This window comes from Bactrocera neohumeralis, chromosome 4 (assembly GCF_024586455.1).
Source record: "Bactrocera neohumeralis isolate Rockhampton chromosome 4, APGP_CSIRO_Bneo_wtdbg2-racon-allhic-juicebox.fasta_v2, whole genome shotgun sequence".
In the NCBI taxonomy this organism is placed as follows: domain Eukaryota; kingdom Metazoa; phylum Arthropoda; class Insecta; order Diptera; family Tephritidae; genus Bactrocera; species Bactrocera neohumeralis.
In genome coordinates this window covers 15,692,856-15,708,900 of record NC_065921.1, presented here as the reverse complement: position 1 = coordinate 15,708,900, position 16,045 = coordinate 15,692,856, and the positions used below count along the sequence as shown (strand labels likewise).

The following is a 16,045-nucleotide window of genomic DNA, read 5'->3' as shown; positions in this document are numbered from 1 at the left end:
TACCACACAATCCAATGATCAGCATTTTTAGGTGCCTGAATGTATGCTACGAAATTTCTTTTCATTATATGTTGCTAGCAATTTAATTTTAGCTATAACTCGCTGCAGCCTTTTAGGCGTTCCAATTGTTGAATGATCTCAATTTGGCCAACCAATGATCGCAAGAGAAAAACAATAGAAAATAAACACAAATAATACCAAACAAAATTGAATATTTTTAGTTTAAATATTTACAAATTTTTCTTAATGTAAACAAAAAGGTTATATATTATAATTCATCATGCAGCAGATATCAATTTTCAACTAGAATTTTGCAAACTGTAATATTTTTCTTATTATTTGCTTTGTTCAATGTTTGCCCTTTTATTTATGAATTATTTTCTCCTTATTTTTCAGGTGAGTGCGACTTAAAAATTTCTTGCATTTTTCTAACTTGAAAAATTATTGTTGGCGAGGTGAGTGTGAATAATGTTTAACGGGTTTTTCAATAAGAGCGCCAAAAAAATTGTTTATGTAAATAAAGCAAACACGATTTGGAATATCAGTATTTATTCCTGTGAAAGCACATTCGATTTCATTATGTATGGAAATCGATTTATTTAGCACGCTTGCAGAAGTCCAGACGCTGAACCCAATTTTCGGTGATTTTCAAGCTTAAATCGACCGATACTGCTGCAATTTCAGGTTCGATATTCGTACCAAGTTCATCAATCGTCCTTGGCTTGTTGGCATAGACCATAGAATTGACGTAGGCCCACAGGAAATAGTCTAACGCAAATCGCACGATCGAGGCGGCCAACTGACTGCGCCGTTTCGCTAGAAATTGATTGTTACGTTCGCTGTGTGACTTGTGGCGCCGTCCTGTTGGAATCACATATTGTCCAAGTCCATGTCATCCAATTCGGTCAAAAATATTCGTTTACCATTGAGCAGCGATTCCCATTCACAGTAACCTGCCGGTCTTGATCATCACGGAAGAAGTACAGCCCAATGAAGCCGCTGGTCCATAAACCGCTCCAAACCGTAATATTTTCGGGATAGAATGCTGACCTATGGAATACGTGTAGATTGCTGCCTGACCACTAACGCATATTTTGCTTATTGGCGAAGCCATTCATATAGAAATGGGCCTCATCGCTGAAGGCGATTTTTCGAAGGAATTTTGAAGTTGTTGCTCAGCGCAATTCACGGACATACGAGGATTCTTGGTCAAGTGGCTTCAGTTCTTGCGTCAATTTTTTGAAGGATGTAGGCCAAGATCTTTTCGAAAAATTCGCCACAACGACGTCACAGAGATGCCCAACGCTTGAGAACGACGTGTGAGAGACTGATTTGGGTCTTCCTCAATTGATGCACTAGCGGAAGCAATATTCTCGACACTATGGCCACTTTTTTGTCTCACTGGCACGGGAACATTTTGTACTGTGCCTGTGAATTAAAGTGAATAGACGCTCAATTGTTAATCTGACAGAACGATTATGACGACCATAAATTGTACGTAGCGCTCGTAAAGTTGAGGCCACTGACTCAGTATTTCGGTAGTAAATTTTAATAATTTCGACTCGTTGTTGGATCGTGTATCTTTCCATGATGAAATGGCAAGCCTTACTAAAGAGAAATGTCAAAAGAGCGCGAAAAATAAGGCGTCGCTTGCTGTGTCTATCGGTCTACTTTTGTAGCGTTCCTATTGAAAAACCCATTAGGAGCTCTTAATTGTAACCGATAAGTCCTATTTCTTACAATATATGTGCATATATATTTGTTTGTTATTTTAAAATAGAAGAATTTAAATCTCGTTTCCAACTACTGGAAAAAGTATTAAAATATTGAATGGTGTAAGTATCTTACAATTTTAAAAGATATTAAGGGTTTGATTATTTTAAGCAATTTTTTTCTTCTCAATGAAAAAAAAATTGCCTATCACAACACCAAATCGCTTAAATAATAATGAAAATATAATAGAGTTAATTATATAACAATAACAATTTCTTTGCCGCCGCCAAGCAACTGATTTAATTAATTTGTTTATAAATTTTTACGAGTTAGCTTCATTTGCAACCCCGCGGGGTACAATTGCACCGTTTTCTTATTGTTTTTTTTTTTTGTTTTTATTAAGCAACTTTTTCACCGAATTTTCCTGCCAGCTGGCAGCGGCTATGCGGCAACGCTTAAAATATGCGAAAATGTTGCACAAACACAAGCGCAACTCCGATGCCCTTCTCGCCCAGAAGCACTATAAGACAATAACATTTGTTGCTGCTCACAGCCATGTTGCCACAGCTAAGTGACGCACCGCAGGAGGCATTACATTGTTGCAGCAGTTGCTGTCTGCGCTGCTGCAAGTAGCCACTTTTCCTGCGGCGTTTTGAAACATCGCAAATGAAATAATTTTTCCGTCGTCTGCGCAACAATCGGCCAAGTGGCCAAATAAATGGTGGCAACGCGCACAAAGTACACCGGCCACTTGAGCGAAGCGCGGTCAGCGGCGCAAAATGTGGCTGGAAAATTGCACGATCACGTTGTTGCTGCTGTTGTGGACGCTGTCCAATGCGGTAATTATGTTGCAATGCGTTAAGCATGTAAATGTGGCATGCTCATACATATTTATCGCGGGTCCGCGTAATCAAAGTGACTTTTATAATTTTAATTTTGCCACTTGCAACCGGAAAGTAATTGAATGCGCGCAATTTGTGGCGGTTATTGTGAGCTTTGAGCAGACGACATTGTGGATAATTACCAAAATAAGTCACATGAATTAAGTTTCGGTGGCGTTAATTTTACTTACGACCTATTTACTCGTGTATTGCAGCGAAATGACAATGAAATTTGAGTGTGGAGTTTTGAAACTGTTAATTTAATCTTAGATAGTCGAAGCCGATTTAGGTTATACTAACTGGCCCTCACACCATACATAGACCTACTGGTGCTTAGTAAAGCGATATGGTTAAATTTGAGCTGAGGTAGTCGTTATACAGGACGTCAATGCGTTTTGCTAACCTTAAATGCGACTTGATATCCACGTTTGATAGATCATCTAGTCCCTTGAATTCCAGATAATGTTCTAACGAATCTTTCATGCCTATTTCTCTGCAATTTTTGGATGTATCGTTTTTACTTAGTTACATTTGGCTCTCATATGATGCGAAAAGGTTGCGACCTGTCATTAGAAAAACTACCAACTTGCAGTCTTTTCGTGACCATGTGGGTTAAGAGCATCCAAATTTTTCTTCGTTGCTTTTACATACGATCTTGTATGGTCCTTATTCCACTTCTCCCTGATATGTCTGCCAGCCCTTTCGAACATTTCTTTATATATCGTTTTAGTGCCTTCCGTATTTCCAGCATTGGTTCCTTACCCAGAGGGAAAAGCATTTTGGTAAATTCATCAGCTTTTTTGTTTCTCGGAATTTTCTTGTACCCTGAAACTTGGCATATATGCAGCAGCTACAACTGCTACCTACCTGCTTCTAAGAACATTCTCTGACGCAATGCGAAGTGAGATCACTTGCCCTAGTTGTCACCTAGCTTTTGACACAAATATTTGTCCCATTACATTGTTAGCTATCGCAACCGCTTTCCTGACCGCAAAAACTTCCTACTGGAAGCTACTGCAGTAATCCGGAAGCTTGAAGGGTCGCCTTTGATCCAGCATCGAACAATAGATTTCGGCTCCAATTCCATTAGCCATTTTCGATCCGTCTGTATAGATCTTGTATGTAAGTACCGCAGGCGAGTCGGCTTCTGCGCTATCCACTCTCTTTCAGTCTGGCTTGAAACCTTATCTCTCAAATAAAGCGTGAATGTTTGTGGTCTATTTTATCCACCAAACTCCTGCTTATTAAGCTATAACCTTAGGCCCGTGTGGAGAATTCACCTAACGCCACTAATCTTTCAGCTAGTTTTTATGCAGAGCTTTCCGCTTCAATGTCGATTGGTGGTAGGTTGAGTAACCTTTCTTGTGCAGCACTTGGAGTGGTTCTTTGCGGTTATGGAGATCCGTATACAGCGGCCCATCACACTAAAGCACAGTGATGCAAGACTGGCTTGACCAACTCTATGTGACATCTATGCATGAAGCCATGCAATAGGCCTCATGTACTAGATCCAGGGATTTTGACAATTTTAATATTAATTCATATTTCAATCTTACGCATTTTCTCTAAAATATATTTTTGATATTATTTTTGGATTCAAGCGATCGAAGACGGCACTAAAAAAAAGGGTATTCCACCGTTGCTGTGATTCCGGCCTTAGCCTCTTCAAGAAGATTTTCTCCATACAGCCACCTACGCATAAAAAAATACAAAAAATAACAGAACTTTTGGTCGTTTTTGACCTGCCATAAGCCGATTCTTGAACAGTTCAAAAAAACAAAACTTCTAGTAGTAGCAAAATTAAATATGTGGTAACTCTTTTCAATCTTTTTAACCACTTCAGTTTATTACTCATACGAATATTTTATTGAGTTTTAGCTTATAACTTCTTTTCGTAAAAAATTTCAAACAGGTGGCAACCTATTAATCTATTTTCTCTTCTTATTTTGAGTGCAACAATAACAAAATATTATTTAACACAGTATGTTGGATTCACTTAAAAGACAATATTTTAGAAAACTAGTATATTCCTAACTGCCTAAAACAGAATAGTGTTGCCAACTATTATGAAATTAAATAATGTTGCAGCGAATATTTTATATGATCGAAAAACCACAAATAAAATGACGACGAAATTAGAATGTAATCCTTGTCACCATTCATTAATATAATAACTCTTCCATAAGTATGCTCATAGGCAGTACATTTACATATGTGTATGTATGTATAAATATACATATATACTATAAATACAAACATATCTATGGATCCATCGTACACTTGCCCATGAGCTCTTTTTCCCATGCCAAATAAATATGCGGCATTTATATATTCAGAAGCAAATCGAAATCAAACAAAAAGTGAAGCAGAAGAAGAACTAAAAGGAAAACAAAACAAATTGGCTGTCATTAGTGCCACATATCAACGATTTTATGAGCAATGCGAAATCTAAGCAAATTCAATCAATGTCACATAACACACACAGGCGGGCAGTACAGTCGCACAGTGGTGGTCCGCATTAGTAGCAACACCAACAACAACATTAACAACCGCCATACACACACATGTGTATGTATGTATGTGGCTCAGCCACTGCGGCGCTAATCAGTATGTTGCTCATCAGCATGTTGCAACATTTCGAACGAATGCGACAACATTACTGTGGTATTAGCAATTTGTTATGAAATTTATTGCACGACAGCGTGGCGAAATGTGTTGATATGCTACATGCAACACATGCTGCAACATGCCACATGATGGCAGATGCCACACAAGTTAGTGTGGCAAGCAAAACAAAAATCGTAGAGGAGCGACATTGTGGCTTTGCCGGGACAGTCGGCGCGCCAAATCTAGGCACGCAATGCGTGAGCAACAACAACAACAAAGCGTTGAAAAATTAGACGCAAATTGCAACAACATTTCGCTTGATTTCTTTTTCGGCTGCCCGGGCGACGTGTGTCGAACAATGCAAATGATTTCCGCATTGATTGGCAACTGTTGTTGTTGTTGCTTTTACAGGTCGACTGCAAGCGCATGCGCGACGATCATCAGCTTTTGTTCGCATTCAAAATTCGTGTTAGGACTTCCGTAGTAGTGGGAAAATTGTGCGAGTACAACAACAACAGCAATACAAAAACAAAACTGCGAGTGTTAACGACTTTGATAAATGCTTACGCTGCGTTTATGCAATTTGTTAGCTTTTACTACGAAAATAGTGTTGAAAGCTCTCTAATTGGCGTAAATTCTTCTGATTGTGGCAATTGTGCGCTGAAACGTATTGGGTGTGCATTACATCCGAAATTTAGTAATTCAAATTCCAATGCCTAAAAACCACTGCGTTGAAGGTTTCGAAAGCTTTTTTTCGCATTTAAATATTTCTATGTTTCTACTTTCGAATTCAGAGCCTATGGTCATCTAGTTAATCAGTAATCATCTCAATAAGTTTGTTGTTATCGATTAGGCTATAACGAGTATATTTGGTAAAGCTTTTAAAAGCTCCGATCTGACAGCTTTTCACATCTAAGTAGTTAAGAACAACAATATTCCTAACTAATATCTGTTAAGTAAATTATCTATTTTAATATTAAATTTATAATTTTTTATTTATTTAAAACCACATTTTTCAAAAGCTCTCTCAAGAAAAAAAATGTTTACAAGCAAATTCTTCAAAAGCTCTTGCAAGGAGAAAAGTTTTTATGCGTATATTTTGATAAAAAAAAGTTCTGATAAAGGCAGCTATATCTTTGATCTCCCGTACTACAATGTCACAATGTAAGCTCTGGGAGAATAATTATAATGTTAGGGATAAATTATAATTATTCTGTTATTTGTATTCGATTTTTTGGTGCAGAAAAATTAGCTCCTCTATTTTAATAAATGTATATCATTTCCATATTTTTTTAAAAGATCTCCTAAGGAAAAAACTCACAAGTTTATACTTAAAGCTTTTATGGAAGATCTTGGGTAGAATAGTTGATAAAATCACAATGTCTTTCATAGATATTTGTTTCTAGCACTAGGCACAATATGTACCGCAATAAAAGATCCGGGAGCTAATTTTAATCAGTATGAAGTTTTCAAACCAAAAAGATCCAACTCACGATTGCGCAGGTTAAGGCTTAAGCTCCAGGTGTGCTGTGAGCATTTGTGACGAAGATTTTAACATTTTCATTTCGACATTTCTAAATATATGAAAGGAATCTGTAAATTTTTTATTATTTAAAATTTTGTCAGTGATTCTCGAAAGTTCGTAATTAATTAAAACTCAGAAAGCTTTATAACTTTATAGATTCATTGAGATTATTGGATGAAGAAAGCTACACAATTTTATAGGTTCATTTGGATTATCGATTGAAAATTGTCATTCAATTAACTGTGTTTTCAAAGTCTGTCAATAATTCCTCAAAGATCATTAAGCTTTGCAAAAGCTCTGAGAGCTTTACACTTTATAGATTTAGTTAGATTCATCAGATGAATTTGTCACCAAATTGATTGAATTTTGAAATTTTAACAGAACTTACTTGAAGTTTGTAAAGCGCTGTTAAAGCTCAGAGAGCTATACAACCTAAGAAGTTTATTTAGATCCTCAAATAAAAATTTACAACAAATCTAAATTTTAATTTTTATGGTGATTCCTAAAATTTTACAAAGCTTGGTTAAAGCTCAGAAAGCTCGGCAACTTTATGGTTTTATTTAGATTCTCCGATAAAAATTGTCATCAAATTTAAAAATCGTCAAGCTTGGTTAAAGCTCTGCATATTTATAGGTTTATCTAGATTCTCGGATATTTTAACTGAGTTTCCATAAAGTTCGTAAAACTCGGTTAAAGTTCAGGGAGCTATACAACTTAATAGGCTTACTGAGATTCTAGGACAAACATTTACATCAAATCTAAAATTTAAATTTCATAAAGCTCGGCTAAAGCTCAGAAAGCTCGACAATTTCATGGTTTTATTGAGATCCTCCGATAAAAATTGTCATCAAATTTAAAATGCATAAATCTTGGTTCGTGATTCGGATTTTCGGATAAAAAATGTGAAAGTTTAAAGCTTAGTGAAAGCTCAAAAAGATTCAGCATTTTGTAAGCTTATTAAGATAGGCTTATTTAGAAGAGAAGTAGTCATTAAGTATATATCAAACTTTGTCAGTGATTCCTTTGAGTCCGTAAAGCTTGGTTAAAGCTCATAAGGCTCTTCAATTAAAGCTTGAAAGCAATGAAGTTACAATTTTGATCGTTAGAAGTTTCTAAACTCCATTCATTGACTAAAATTTTGACTAGAAACCGGTGCAAACAAACTTGAAGCTTAATAGCGCCATAAAAGCTCCACAATTAAAACGCTATCATTTTACTTTCTTTGACAATGAATTTATGCAAATTGTTATGTGCTGCGTTTTTATTGTGTAAAAAGTACATCCATTGAACTTTACGGCAGGTGCCAACAACGGCCATTATGTTTAGTTTAAATATTCTGCAAACATTTTTGTTGAAAATATTTGTGCACTACCAACTTTTATTGCCTGTTTCGGCAGTTATTTTCGTTCGTTTTGCATTTTCCTCCAATCGTGTGTTTAACATGCCGCATAAGAAATATTGTCACTTTTACTTTAACAACGCAATGTTTTATTCAGTAACAACCCACAAATAATGCGTGTAAAATTTTAAAACATTTGCTCGCGTTGCCAACTGCGCGCGTCGCACGAAAATGCCGCTAAGCGCCTACACTCCGAAAATTTGGTATCGGCGCGCGGTCAGTGCGCTCCCAAATGCGGTTAAGAGAGTTGTTGTATGCCACAGCGGTGCGCTCAATTGAAACGTTCGTGTGGTGGCAAAGATATTCTCTGCTAGCAATGTGAGTAGGGAATTGTTTGTACTGCGTAGGCCGCTCTTCGGCTACCTAGCGCTGGCCACTGCTAAGCATTGCACGTGAGTTGCGTTGCCGGTTTAGTGGTCTTCTGTTTTTTATCAGCGCTCGTGCGGCCGCTCTTTGCAATCTAGCGCACTTGGCCACTACTGCGGCACGAGTAATACTAGCGCTAGCTCCTCTAGTTAGTAAGCATGCTTTACGCTTCTTTTTCTGCACTTGCTTGCCATTAAAAATGCTCCAACTCTACCTGCGCGACTCCGAAACGCGCTCGCTCTCTCTCTCTCTGCTTACCTTTCGGAGTTCGCTTTAGTGGTGTACACTCTACCACAGCGAAATTGCCTCTCGGTAGTGAATTTTTTCTGCCACTTGGCTTTTTGTTAGCCATTTGTTTTGCTGACTCTGCTCGCTGGCATTTCAAACGAGCGACGACTGTTGACGCGTTTGCACGAGTGAATCGGCGCGTACGCGTTTTCTAATCAAAAACAAATTTCAGTTTTCGAGTTCGAGTCGAGTTTATCGAGCGGATTACAAATACAAAGCAAAAAAATTGTTTGGCTAATAAAATAAGAAATCTAAGAAAAAAAGAGTTAAAACGAATATCGGTGTATAAATAAATACTAGCACCCGCATGTGCTGTGTTGTTGCTGTTTATGATATTGGTGTGCAGATTTAAGCCTGAAGTGTTAGTATACGCTCTATTCTTTATAATTTTGCAGTGACTGTTAAGCGAGACAGTGGGGAAATTATTGAAGAAGTGCTAATTGCGAGCGCTGGTGAAATCTGTGAAGAATTTTATGAAAATAATAAAATATGGAAAAAGAAACTTGTGTTGTTTTTAACTTAAAGTTTATAATAATATTATTAATAAAATTGTTTACAAAAAGTGTTGTGCTCAAGGAAAATAACTATAAAATTTGCTATAGGAAAATGCATTTTCTTGCAAAGAAGTTGTGGTGACAATACGAAAATTAATGCAAGAAGTATTGAATATCTGTTTGCCATTGTCATAATATTGTCCGCTAGAAATCAATATTGATAGAATATCAAGTAAAAAATTACAAAAATGTGAAACAATGAATGGCCCAAATGTATGGAGAAGGGAATCAAATAACTTTTCTTAAAACAAAAAATAATTATTATTCAAAAAAAAAAAAATTATAATAAAAAAAAAAAAAAATTTAAAATAACTATTATTCAAAAAATTCAAAAAAAAATCAAAAAAAAAAAATATTTGAAATTTTTTTTGATTTCGAAACTTGTTTTGTACACAAAATTTAAGTTTTTTAAGCCAGGGAACTACGGCTGGGTTTTCAAATCACACCCGATATTATGCTCTCACAATCTAGCAGTGATTTTATTGAAATTTGCTTGAATGAAATATCACAATTTCTGTGAAAAAGTTAATTTTTTGTCCTACCACCTATACGGATATCAGTGTGCCGACGTTCTAAGCTGTCCAATTGAGATCTCTCTTAGGATCGACCTCTTAACCTAGCCTAACTGGTATCTTGGCAGTTTTCCCTTCGGCGAAGTAGCAGATATAGCCAAAACTGATAACAGCCGCATTTACAAATTTAGGATGGGCTCTAAGCATTTTGAGTTTGATAGATTCAAATCGATTTGTGAACATCTTAATATCAATTTATAGAGTTTTATCTCTCTTATGAGATCGACCTCTAATCTAACTTACTACCCGAAAACTTAGCTTTTATATGCTGTTACATACCCAATTATCTTATATTTTAACCCGTTAAATACCCAAATCTCACTTTGTAGTACAAAACTCCACTAATTAGCTTAGTGAATAAAAAAAATCAAAATCGTTCCAAAATGTTTTTGAATAATCAAAAATTTCAAATATGTAATTTTCACAGAAAAAAAATTGGAATCACTAAAAATCAAGGCACAGTTAGTTGTGCCTTAACATTTTTCCTCAAAATCCATTTTTTTTTTTTAAATATAGATTTTTAGAGTTCAAGTGTTCAAGTTTTGAAAGTTTTCTTAATATTCCAAAAATTGTAAATACATATATAAATTTCATAGAAAAAAATTAGCATAGTGCTGGAATCACTCAAATTCAAATTACAGTTAGTTGTACCTTATCATTTTTCCTCAAAATCCATTTTTTAAATAATAGAAACTTTTTTGAATTTTTATTTTTAATTATTGAAATTCTACAATTCTTTTTATAAGTTTTGAACTTATTTCGTGAAATTTTACTGTTTTAAAATAGTTGGGTCTCGTTTTTTCCGCCCCACATACATTTCAATTACACTGTGAATACTTTACTTTAGCTATTTTCAGCACTTCCTTGCATATTATTTTTTTCTGAATTCAAACATTTTTACTTTGCTGGCTCAAAATCGTTTAGCAAACATTTTTTTAAGTTACTTTTCTTGCACCGTAAAAGTACCTAATATGTTATTTTATTTTAAAAATTTGTAATATGCATTTTCCGTTACTTAAAGAACGTTGAAAACTGCACTTATTCCCATCTTTCTTTATTTCCACTCATAAACTTTTGGCAATACACTTTTATGAACATTCAACTCATTATAGCATAATTCAGCACATTGTGAATACCCCTAATGTTTATTTTTTATATTTTTTAATTTTTTTTTTAACTATTCTACTCTCCAAAAAATTCAAAAATTTACTTTTGACAAACAATTTTCAATATTTTTTCGTTCTAAGCATAACAGCACTAATTCTCAAAAATATATTTTATACAAAAAAAAAAACATTTTTTACGCCATTTTACCGTCTCTTCGCGACTTCCGAGTATTTGAAATTTTGCACGCCAGTGTTTTGCAATAATTTACGCTTTCTGGTGCATTTTTGTGTGCAAAAAGCTTTTTATTTACTCTTTTTTTGTTGAAGACTCCCCTTTGTGACCGTGTCAATTGCATGTTTGTGTTATTGTTATTGTTCAACCAGCAAAGTCAGGGCGCATTTTAGTAACCACACAACCAGAAAAGCAACAAAAACACAGCAAACTGCAATTATATACATATATGTGTTTATATACATGCATACATACGTACATATGTAAATAAGTTTGTGAAAAAGTGTTAACAAAAAATCGTAAAAAAGCAGCCAACAACAAACAAAAGTCAACTTTCCCCTTTTTATGCGCTTGCAGTGTCGTCGCTGTCGTTGTTGCCGTACGTTCGTTCGTCTGTCGTGGCTTAACGGCGTACATTCGGCATGGCGTGTTAACTTGTCTTTTACGATTGGTTATTGTATGTATGTATGTATGTTCGTTTGTTGGCAAATGCGTTAACGGCGAGAATTCAAGTAAATGCAAACTTAAACAAAAATAAATAAAAACAAAAACAACGACAACAACTAAAAGGAAAAACACACGTTTTCGTGCAAAATGTCTGTTAAAATGCTAATAAAATAACAAATACAATTATCAACTTGCTTAGTTACATACCTTGCGCGTGTTGTTGTTGCTACTTATTGGTGCTGGTGGTGACATTTTTGTCATGCCTGGAAGGAAAGAGAGGAAAATTAAAAAAAAATAACTGAAAATACTTGTTTATATAATATATATGTACATATGTACATATGTATGTGTGTGTGTATATGGTGGATAAATTGGATTTTTGAGAACAAGATTTTGTGCACAAAAGATTTTTGTGTTCAGAATTCCAAAAATAATAATAAAAATAAAAAATGAAATATAAAAATTTTAAATGCACAAAATATTTATGAATAAAAATAATTAAAAATAAATGAAAAAAATATAACAAATTCAACTCAAATATAATTTCACATATTAAACCAAAATTAAATAAAAAAAATTAAAATAAATATTATATAAAAAGCAAATAATTTTATTTAAATTAACATACATATATAATAATAGGTAGAAAACACAAATACTTAATTTCTAAATCTTAAAAATTTTTTCTCTTCAAAATCTAATAAATATAATTAAAATTTGTAAGTCAACATACAAAAAAATAATCCTTCAAGTAAAAATTACATAAAATATATTTCAATAAAAAAAGCAAAAAAAATAATTTCAGCAACGATTTAACCTCAAAAATAAGGAATTTAAAATTATTTATTTTTTTTCAATTAAAAAAATATTTTTTGATAAAAAAACATTAAAACTTATTTAACTAGCAATATAAGATATGTTCTTAATATAAAAAAAAAAAATATTCTTAATAAAAAAAATTAAACAAAATTTGCTTTTATAAAAAAAAAACCACAAACAAAAATTATTACACCAACAGCGTTAAAAAATAAAGAAGTTCAACGAAATAATTTTTTTTAAACAAGTATTTTATGATCAGAAATAAGCAATAACACTTATTTATCAAACAATTTTTACCAAATAAGTTAAACAGAAACGTTTTTTTATTAAAAAAAATTTTAAGTTAAAAAAAATTGTTCAGAAAAAACTCTTGAAAAAACAGATTTTATTAAAAAAAAACACGGTAAAGTCTTTTTAAAAAATTTTTCAAAAAGAAATCCATAACTACAACAAAAACAATCTTTTCTAGTTTCCATTTTCTAGGAAAAAAATTCTATTTCCTAGTAATAATTTTTTTATTAAAAAAAACAAATATTATTTCACTTAAAACTCGCCCCCAAAATTTAAAATATTCAAAAAAAAAAATTATTGTCCAAGATAAAAAAATATTTTTTTATAAAAAAAAACATTAAAAGTTATTTCACTAAAAAAATTTACAAAAATAAATCCATAAGTTCAATAAAAACGTTTTTTTCTAATTTCAATATTTTAGTAGAAAAAAAATATTTTTTCTAGTAATTAAAAAAATATTATTTTACCTAAAACTCTCACAAAATATACAAATTTCCAAAAAAAAAAAACAAATTATTGTTCAAGATAAAAAACTATTTTTTATCAAAAAAAAAAACAATAATAATTATTACACTAGAAATTTTTACAAAAACAGCCATATGTCCAACAAAAACAATTTTTTTTAAAGAAACTCTTACTGCAAAATAGAAATAAGTTCCACAGATACATTTTGTTCCAAGTTGCAAACATATTTTTCAATAAAAAAAACAAAAAAATTTTTCCACCAACAATTTGTACACAACAATTTTTTCCTCTTATTATTTTTATATTAGATCAAAACTTTTACATAACACATAAACATAAAAAAAATTAAAAACAAAATCATTTTATTTGTATGATAAAAGTTCTTCTGAGACAAAATAATTAATATTTTAAATAAAATTAGTTCTAAAATAAAAAGTAAAACGATTAAAAAATACTTAAAACTCTTAGCAAAAAGTTTAAATGATAAATACACAAAAATAATTTAAACTAGTGCAAACATTTTTTTTTTGTTTTTTTTTTTTTAATAATTTAAAGAAAAACAATTTTTTCACCACAAAAGTGATTAAAAACAAGAACTCCAAATATTATCAATAAAATAAATAAAAACCAAAAAAAAACAAAAGTTTAAGATTAAAAGAAAAAAAGTTAACTACTTCAACAGCAGTTACAAATACATAAACAAGTTTATAATGAAATGTAAAATAATGCGCATTTTTCAAATTGCCGCGACTGCCTGCCACTTTGCTGCGGTCAAGCGAACAGCTGAGCAGCAACAAAATGCATTGACAAAGATAAAGCAAAGTCAATAAATTAGAAAAAATACAAAAAAAATAAATAAAAAAGAAAAACCCTGCTCCAACCAGACTTGTTGAGTCAATGCATTTTTTATTATTTTAATTTTTAAGTGGCTTTTATTGCACTTTGCACAGCATTGCATTTGCATTGTGCCACTTTTATTGCTGTCACTGTATTTATGCATTAAACCTCGCTGGCTTGAACCGTTGCTTGCGACAATTTGACACGAGTCTTTTGCTTCATTCATAAAATTTCGCAAAATTTGCATTTTTTACACAACATTGTGGCAGCGCTACTTTTTTACATAACTAACTGCGTTTTTTTTGTTGCATTTTTTATATTTATTTCAACTTGTTCATGTATTTTGGAATACCTCATTTTGTACTACAATTCATTTAATAATTTTTTCCTGAAATTCTAAAACAGCGAAGTCTGCAAAACAAATCATAAATAATCAGTAAAGCAAAAACAACAAAGTGAAAAGTGCATTCGGCAATGATTAACGGCCATTTTAGGTTCAACAAAGCGCATTTTGCATAAAAAAAGTGTTTCAAAGCTAAATCAGCATTTGCAGTGAAATTGTGGAAAAATATTTGGTAAAAAGCAGCAAACTTAGTAAGCCAAAGAATTTTTCAACTTTGCACTTTCGGTTACTCAACCGAACAGCAAAACCAACAAAGAAGTAAAATTTAAAATTCAACGAAACTGGATTCCGCCATCGTGGATACTATCAGCCATTTGAAAATGGTCTTCGGTGGCCGTTTTCGCATCAGAAGGTGGGTAGTTGTTTTATCTACTACAAAAAAATGTTAACCATATTTAAAATTTATATATACTCATAATATTTTTTTATCAAAATATATTTCTATTAAATATCACAATAATTTATTTCACAAAGATTGCTAGAATTTCTGAAAAACCATAATTCTTTCGAGAAAAGTGAAAAATGAGGCAACGATGCACTTATTGAGCCAATTTTCACTAAGTACATAGCAACTTACATGGCTAGAAGCTACTTAGGGAGCTGATTAAAAGCTCATTAAAGAGAAATGTAAACTTCCGGTTTTCTTCTTGCTGTTTGGTTACTCTCTAAGACTAAATACATAAATAAATCAATTAGAATGGATGTAATTATGGCAAGATCTTCGCTTAATTGGATTAAAAATAATAATAATTATGTATTCAAGCAAATCTCTGATGAAAAAATTTAAAAAAACAAAATTAATCAAAAATTAATAAAATAATTAATATTCATTAATTATACAAAAATTAATGAAATAAAAGATGAAAAAATTAAAAGAAAATGTTATTAAAAAAATTATACAAAAATTAAGAAAATAATTAACTTTAATTAACTATACAAAAATTATGGAAAAAATTAATTTTTATTAATTATAAAAAAATTAAGAAAATAATTAATTTTAATTAATTAAATTTAAATAATTATCCAAAAATTAAAAAAATAATTTGATATACATACATATATAATTTATCAGATTGAGAAGAGAATTCTTCTTATGTTTCAACGACGAAGAAGACCAACAACACTATAAATCTGTAGGAACATTCTTTAGCCCCACGAAAGTCGCATGTAACTCGAAAAATATTTTTTTTTACGAAATTTCGACTGTGTATTCTTAAAATATGTGTAATCTTTAAATTAAATTTGCAATTATTACAGAATTTCTTTTAATTCCCTAAAATGGCTTTTTTAGGTTGTCGCACTAGGTGTGCTCCATAAAAAGTACCGAAATTGGAATATTATACTTGAAAAATTTTTTTTTTGAAGTATTAAATATCGGAACAAGCGCATTTTTGATCGACTATAAGTACGAATCAAACCTCGAAACCTTAAAAATCCATACTAATCATCAACGAGAGCATGTTAGTCTTGAATATCCAGTCTCTTATTTTGGCACGAAAAATTCAAATTCAGAGCCACGATAGTTAATATGCTTGAAAAT

The 16,045-nt window shown here is 32.1% G+C and overlaps 1 protein-coding gene and 1 long non-coding RNA gene across 5 annotated transcripts in view; one reads left to right on the top strand and one right to left on the bottom strand.

Moving 5' to 3' along the window:
* The window catches only part of LOC126756170 (protein Shroom), a 317,073-nt gene that overhangs the window by 172,045 nt on the left and 128,983 nt on the right, over positions 1 to 16,045 (top strand). The window lies entirely within an intron of this gene.
* The window catches only part of LOC126756186 (uncharacterized), a 172,473-nt gene that overhangs the window by 88,961 nt on the left and 67,467 nt on the right, over positions 1 to 16,045 (bottom strand). Inside the window, exon 2 of the long non-coding RNA XR_007666552.1 lies at positions 11,898 to 11,953. This is a non-coding gene — a long non-coding RNA (uncharacterized LOC126756186). The remainder of the gene's footprint in view (positions 1 to 11,897; positions 11,954 to 16,045) is intronic.